The following is a 7,724-nucleotide window of genomic DNA, read 5'->3' on the forward strand; positions in this document are numbered from 1 at the left end:
ACTCCCAGCCCTGAGCTCCACCAAGCATCCATGGCTTTAAATTGACCTCTCCACATCCAAGGAAGAGAGTTCTTGAAACCTTGGGGAAACTCTACTAAAATCTCACCCGAACCTATCCCACCAGAACCTATCCAAACCATCCTAAGTGCAATTCCGTTGCTCTCAGCCACTCATAACCACCCCTTAGAGCCAATTTCTTCACTAAAATTTGCACTAAAACTAGGACAGATCTCTCCACTCCTCCATAGTGAAAAAAACTTTAATTAATTGTGCACACACCATTCCCACAGCGAAAGAATTTAATTCCCCATCAAAGCCCCCTCTGAAACAGCCTCTAGGGTAGCTTCAGACCAACACCTAAAATCGAGTTTGATCAAAATCATATCTAGACAATTCACAAGGGCACAAGAATTCTACAAGAGGTTTGTTGGACTCAATTAAAGCTACCACAATCATCTCATTAAGGTCTCCACTCTCAGACAAAGGTATTGAAACTCAACCCTAATCCAAGCCTTTTTTTTATTCATTATATGTATTTACTATATTTCATATCGTATGTACCATATGTATAGGTTTGACTTGAGTAGATGAAGGTTTAGGAACAAACCCCACATGAATTGGTTGAGTCTAGGCTAAGATCTTAAGGTTTTAGTGTGAAGAGTTCTGGACGAAAACGAGGAGTAGTCTGATCGTGCGTGTATCCGATGGACGGAGTTCTGGACAAAAATGAGGAGTAGTCTGATCGTGCGTGTATCCGATGGACGAAGGAGATCAACCTAGACAAAATCTTGGAACGTGAACCGCGGGCCGCGTGGCAGCTGAGGTGCATGGCAATGAAAAATGGGAGTGTGTCGCATGTGATTTAAGAGCTGTCGTTCGTTGAGTTGGCACCTCTTAGGATAAGTAGAAAAATATGGATTTTATGAATTATTTTAAATGCCTAAACATCAAAAATCCATATCTTTCTCTAGAAAAATCATAAAAATAAAATAAAAAGATAAAATAAAAATGCCCTATTGCTTAGTTAATAGAGGAGAATAATGTGGATTAAAAATAAAAATTATTTTTTTATTCCCTGATTTAATAAATTAAATACCCTCCAGATTATTTTAATTCATTATGATCAAACATTACTCACCATTGCTTGAAATTTTGAGGGTTTGTTCCTTGTGACAGAGGCTAAGTCCTCTGAATTTTCCAAGGTCAGAGGACATCTCTATGCTCCTAGCTCTAATTTTCAAGATAAGGTGGCCATTTTGGCTATTTTAATTATATAAAACAAAATATCATTTGGAAATTTATCGGAATAATTTTAGTAGGTTTTCTATGGTCAGTGAAGTCTAGGAAAAATATCATGATGTCTTGAATTATCTTGTAAATTTATATATTTAATTAAATGTAAATATACTTATCACAAATTCACAAAATCAATCCCACATTGTTCATAAAAATCATGTTTATCTACTGTAAAAATTTGAAATTTATTTGATTAAGTTTAAGTATTAAAGTTAATTTTCTAAAGAAACTTGTATTTTTTTGTACAAAAATAATTATATTAAAATATACACTTGAGAAATTATAAAAAGAGAATTATAAAAGGTGGTTTTTTGAGTTCCTTGTGATTAAAGGCGCTTGAGAAAAATAAAAATTATTTATAGAAAAATACTTAATTTTTTAGCTTTATTTTTAATTTTTAAATAATTAAAAATAATAAAAATATTGAAATATTTCAAAATGTGCATTAAAATATTTTTCCTAATTTTCCTAAATTAAAGATAAATCTTCAAAGCTTAAAAAATGAATTTCCCTTATTTTCTCATCAAAATAATTATAATAAATAAAATAAAAAATTATAAAAATACAAAATTTGATTCTCTAAGTTTTCTGAACTCAGAGAAGTCTAATAAAAATATAAAAATAATTTTTGTAATTAAAACATTATTTTCTATTTAATTAAATCATTGAAACTTGTTAATAATAAAATAATAATAATAAAAATTTAATTCAAAAAAGTATGAAATTTTGGCTGAGTATTTCTCTTTCCCAGGGAAACTTCTAATAATTTTCTGATAAATAAAAACTTTATCTTGGAAGGTTAAATAAATTAATTTATAAAAATCTTATTTTCTGAATTTAGGTAAATAAATTCAGTATGCAAATATTGCCTTTAAGAATAAGCAGTGAGCCAACTGGTAGGGGAATCTTCACAGAGCCTTTGAACTCACCAGAGCCGATGATGTCAATTTATTTCCCAAATAAGATGTTACTTTTACTCATGAATGAAACCGTATAAAAAGGCCTCACGAAGTCATGGTGATAAATGTGTGGAAGAATGCAATCACCCTCGTTGTAGATGCTGATAATACAACTATTTGGAATGCAGGTAGCAAGCAGAATACTCTATCTAACCATTCTTTTGATCATCCACTTTATCATTGGCAGTAGTGAATCTACTTGATCATGTCTGAGGATCCCAGGCAGATTCCCCTATCTGTCATTTGTGAAGTTGTAGCAACAGCCACATAGGATAGTAATCCTCCCTTATCCTCGCATCCATTTCCTCGGCTTAGAATAGGTCCTTTCCATATGTAAACCTGCTTGACCTCTGTCCCTTAGGTCAAAAATGCAGTCAAGAATACTTTGTTCTTCAGTCTCTGAGAAGACTCTGGTATACAGTTCTAATCCCTCCAGTATGTTGATGAATTTTCCCTGGACTTCTTCATAAAATTTAAATTCTCTTTTATTTACTTTGCTTATTTTATAATACTCCATCGTACTAGGAGTTGGTAGCTATCACGGGCGTTCCTCCCTCTGAACATTGGCTGAAACCCAAACTGGCGTTGGCTGATCTCGAACAGGAGACTCGACATCTAGTGGGATGTATGACCCTGGGCTCCATGGTACATACTGATCTATCCCTAGTGGGACGTATGGCTCATCCATCATAAAATCAAAAGTCTGAGACTCATCGGTGCTGGAGGTATACTCTTCCATGTACTGAAATGTTATAAATGTAGAACATTGCAATCTGGGCATTTTACAAACGCCCTTGTGGCTGATGTCCCGGCCAGTATTTCAGCATTGCACGTCGGGCAACCCTTGCATAAAACATCTGAAGCTGAAAGTGTATCTGACTCTGCGACAAACCCTAGTTCTTCATCTGTGATGAGTAGGCTGACAAAAGTTTCTTTCATATCTGGATCAAAAATATGCCCGTGAGGAATTGGGGTGATTAATTTATTTTTTTCTCTCTGACGTCTGTGTTCTTGTCATAGGAAAGCCCTTTGCTTCTTGCGGCTGGCGTTCCTGCGTTGCGTCCTGCAAAGCAAAGCACTTGGTAGTCATTCGCTATTGGCGGCTGCTAGGCCTTTAGTTGATGTAGCTACCATGGAGGCAGACGGCTGGGCCCTTCCATCGGATCTTGCTCTATTATCACATTCTTGCCTTTGTGTGATGGATTATCTATGGCGGTCACCCTCAGCAGTGAAGGCAATCCCTCTTTTTCCCTGCAGCTGACTACATTCATGAGAGGACCTTCTTAGTCCATGTCAACTTGGTTAAAATTCATGTTGAAGTTTATGGTACAGCCCTGCGGCACCATCTACTCATTTAGTGCTAGGCTCCAGTCATCCTTGAAAGCAAAGATCAGCCTCTGTCCCAACATTTTTCTGTAGACGACAGAAAAAAAATCAGTGGGCCGAAACTTAGCATGAACAAGAACAAAATAAAGTATTTACTAAAGTAAATTTTAACTTATTTTAGTAAAATGAATTGTTTATTTATGTATGAATTTTGTTTAATTTTTGTGGAACATTAAGTTTAAAAGTGGAAAGGAGAAAATTTGAAGTTTAAATTTTTTTCTCAAAATTTTCATTATATTGAGGTTAATTACAATATTTGACTCCGGTCATAGACATTTGGCCACATAGATAACCCTAAAATAATCAAAGTTTCAAAGTTGCAAAGAAAGCGAAGGCAAGCAACATCAGGTTGCGTAATATATTTTCAGATATTGTCCATTTATTGGTAACATGGGTTTTGCGCCTTGGAAGTCCACTAAATGGTAGGCTCCTCTTGTGTAGACCTTTTCAACGACAAATGGTCCCTCCCAATTTGGCTCAAAATTTCCACCTCTTTTGCGGCATGCAAGAATAGGCCTTTTGAGCACAAGTACGATGTCACCAACTTTGAATGTCCTTGGGCGGACCAATTTTTCATGGGCTTGTACCATTTTTGCTTGATAAAGCTCCAAATGTTGTGAATCTCCAGTTCTTCAAGTCTGCGTTTTGCACTTTCTCCTGTTGTGAGTTAGTTGGCAACAACAAATCTAAGATGCGGTGTCTTGATTTCTAGTCGTAGCACGGCCTCAGACCCGTACACGAGCATATAGGGTGTACACTGAGTGGGAGTCCTAAAAATTGTCCGGTAGGCCCACAAGGCTTCTAATAGTTTGTTGTGTCAATCCCTTTTGTTTTTGTCGAGTGTTTTCTTCAAAATCTGTACAAATGTTTCGTTGAAGGCTTCGGCCAGACCATTTGCTCAAGGATAGTAAATCGTATAGAATCTCCAATCTACCCCATGTCTTTTAGCAAAATTGTTGATCTTTGTGATTCTGAAAACTGTCCCATTATCGAAAATTATTCTTCACGGTACTCCAAACAGTAGATAATTTAGCTTTTGAAAAATTGAAGGACGTACTGTGTCGTAACCTCACGTAATGGTACTGCCTCTACCCATTTGGAGAAATAATCTGTAGAGAAAAGTATAAAACTGTGTCATTTAGAAGATGGAGGGTCTATCGAACCTATTATGTCCGTCCCCAACACTCAAAAAGCCACGAGGCAACAATTGGGTCATTTCGAGGCTGGTGTAAGACCACCCCATGCACTTGGCATTGGTGACATTTTCTGGTTGTATCCATGCAGTCGGACATTATTGCTGGCCAATAATATCCGAGTCTTTTGATCTTCATTTTCATTTTTGGCTGACTGGTGAGCGCCACAAAATTCGGCATGTACCTCTTTGACAATATTCTGTGCTTCGGCTTTGTTCAAACACCGTAGCCACATTTGGTAGAATGATCTTCTATAGAGAATGTTTCCCTCCTAGGCGTAAGACATTACCCTTCTTGTGATATGATGTGCTCCAGACTTGTCTTCTGGAAGCTTTCCAGTATGCAAATATTCTACTAATGGCTTGTGCCAATCTTCATTGATATCCGCAACTGTAATCATTATTTCTTCTTTTCTGAGCTCCTGTAGATTGTTGAGGTCGATTCGAGACAGAATTTTTCTTCCTTGTATTGAGATTTCAATGGAATCCTCCGGGGAACACGCCAGTTCTTTAGCAAGTTTTGCTAGAGCGTCGGCATGGGCATTATCTCCCCTAGGAATCTGGTAGAAAGTCACATCAGGGATCTGCTCCAGTAGATTCATTGTGTACTGATGGTATTATGCTAATCTTGGTTTCAAAATTTTATATTGTACGGGGACTTGCTGGATGACGAGTTGAGAGTCGCCATAAATGACAATGTTCCTTATATCCATTGAGATTGCCACTTCCAACCCGGTGATTAAAGCTTCATATTATGCTTCATTATTAGTGCACGGATCTGTCTGGTGGTATGAGAACCTTAACATATCCTTATCTGGCATGATAAAGATCAAACCGATCCCTGCTTTGCCTAATATAATTGTGCTTGATCCTTTGTCTTTTTTGGCTGACGAAGAATTGTCAAAGTACATCTCCCAGCGTTGCACACTGGAGAATTCTATTTGTTTTATTTGCTCATCTGGTAACTCATTGTTGAGAAAGGTCCCAGCTAGCAGTGGGTGTGCAGTGAGAAAGTTTACTAGTATCTGTCCCTTGATAGCACGGAGGAGAATAAAAGTTATATTAAATTGTAATAAGATTATTGACCAACTTGCTAGACGTCCGTAGAGTGTTGATTGGGTCATCAAATATTACAATGCATTAACTTTTGAGATTAGGGTAATCTTATGAGAAAGCGTGTAATGTATAAGCTTTTGAACGGCAAAAATTAACGCCAGACAATGCTTCTCAATAGGTGGATACCTTATCTCCGTCAGTATTGCGCTACAACTCAAGTAGTAGAGTGCATTTTCCTTACCCTCGTCATTGACTTGGGCTAAGAGGGCTCCAAGAGAGTCACCTAAAGCTGCGGTATAAAGTATCAATGGTTTCCCTAGGATAGGGGCTGCCAAGGAAGGACGTGTCATTAAATATTGTTTAACATCCTCGAAGGCCCACTGGCATTTTTCTTCCCAAATAAATTTGGCATCCTTTTTAATTAATGAGGCTAACACCTACCTGAGAGATTAGAAATAAAGCGTCTCAGATATGCCAACTTCCCCTGGAAGGAATGTAGTTGTTTCAAGATTTTAGGGGGAGGCATTTCCAAGTTAGCTTTAATCTTATCCCGTTCGATCTCGATTCCCCGATGACGGACAACGAATCCTAGAAATTTATTGGAGGACACGCCAAAGGCGCACTTTATGGGATTCATTTTAAGGTCATATCATCGTAACCGTTCAAACACGATCCTTAAATCATACAAATGATCTATTTTTCATTTACTTTTGATGACCAAATCATCTACGTAGCATTTACTTTTGATGACCAAATCATCTACGTAGCATTGCGCGCAGATATGTTGCTCTGGCATTCTTTAAGCTGAACGACATTACTATGTAGCAAAAAAATCCAATCGGTGTTCTAAAGGTTGTAAGTGTTGCATCCTTGGGAGCCAGCTTGATTTGGTTGTATCTTGACGATCCGTCCATTAAGGAGAAAATTTCATGTGTTGAAGTGATATCCACCATCATTTCTGGTATGGGTAGTGGAAGTTCATCTTTTGGACATGCCTTGTTCAAATCTCTGAAGTCGACACAAACACGGATCTGTCCACTTTTCTTCTTAACAGGTACAATGTTCGCTAACCACGTGGGGTATTGCTCTTCTTTCATAAAGTTGGCGTCTATTAATTTCTTCACCTCGGCGATGACTTGTTGTTCTATTTCGAGGCGCATTCTCCTAGAAGCTTGTTTTACTGGGGTTATCTTCTTTTCCACCCCCGAGTTTATGGACTGCAACCTCTACTGACAGTCCTGGCATTTCATCATAGCTCCATGCAAAGCAATCTTTATATTTTATTAATAGTTTGATCAATTCTGCAGATTCTTCTTCATTGAGTAGAGAACCTATAAATGTAGGTCGGGGTTGTTCTTCAGTCCCGAGGTTAATCTCTTTCAATTCATAAATGGTAGATTTAATTTTCTCCTCAAATTCTGGGGGAGCATCTTCTATTGGTTGATCAGTAGAGTCATCCTCTATTTCAAGGCAATCCTCTTTTGACTCACCAGTAACAACCATGCAAAATTCAGAATCATCGACTGGTCCAACTGTACCAAATCTGAGACCCTCCTTTGAATTTGGAGTTTGACTTTTACCATTCAATAATTTTTCAAAAATTTGAAATTTATCTATTGGCATTTTTTGGTAAGTGTCCTTGTTGAATTAACTTCTGAACATAAGGCAAGAAACAACCAAAAAGCAATTTCATTAATTCATTAGGATCATCATCCAAATTTACATGTTTTTCAAGCTCAGTAGTGGTAGAAGCATGGTAAAATTTGATTGGATTTGAACCAACAATATGGACTTCCTTGACCTTTAAACTCTCGAACTTTTGAGGGAGAATCGGA

This window comes from Phalaenopsis equestris, unplaced genomic scaffold (genome assembly GCF_001263595.1).
Source record: "Phalaenopsis equestris unplaced genomic scaffold, ASM126359v1 Scaffold198215, whole genome shotgun sequence".
Lineage (NCBI taxonomy): Eukaryota > Viridiplantae > Streptophyta > Magnoliopsida > Asparagales > Orchidaceae > Phalaenopsis > Phalaenopsis equestris.